Below are 567 nucleotides of genomic sequence, written 5' to 3' on the forward strand. Positions count from 1 at the left end.
GTGAGCAACACAGCCAAGCAACACAGTTGGCGCCTCCCTCCTCCCTGGCTGGCAGGGAGGGAGGGAGGGAGAGGAGCTGCTTCCTTTGAAATTTAAGGGACATCATTTAAGGGACATTTAAGGGACATCCATCAATAAGGGACAGCAGCGGGGCATGGCCCTGGAATAAGGGACTGTCCCTTCAAATAAGGGACACTTGACAGCTATGGTCTTAACCCGAGGTACCACTGTATAATGTATTTAGCATTAACTCTGGAAGTGTATTGCTGATTCTGACTTCTGAATGCAGAATCTGAAGGGAGAGACCCATGCATGCCACCTTGAGCTCCTTGGAAGGAGGAAGTGGGATATAAATGGAATAACAATATGAACAAATGAACAAATCTGGTTGGCCACAGAGACAGGATGCTGGACTGGATGAGCCTTTGGCCTGTCCCAGCTGCTGCTGCAGGACTTTTCTCATGCTCTCATGAAATCATGCAAAAAGGAGCAACTGACACGGTTTAATTTTATCCAGAGCTACAGTTTCCTGGCTGCTGCGGAAACAAAATAGCCTTCACCAGTGAA

Source organism: Podarcis bocagei, assembly GCF_964188305.1.
Source record: "Podarcis bocagei genome assembly, chromosome: 16".
Taxonomy (NCBI): Eukaryota; Metazoa; Chordata; class Lepidosauria; order Squamata; family Lacertidae; genus Podarcis; species Podarcis bocagei.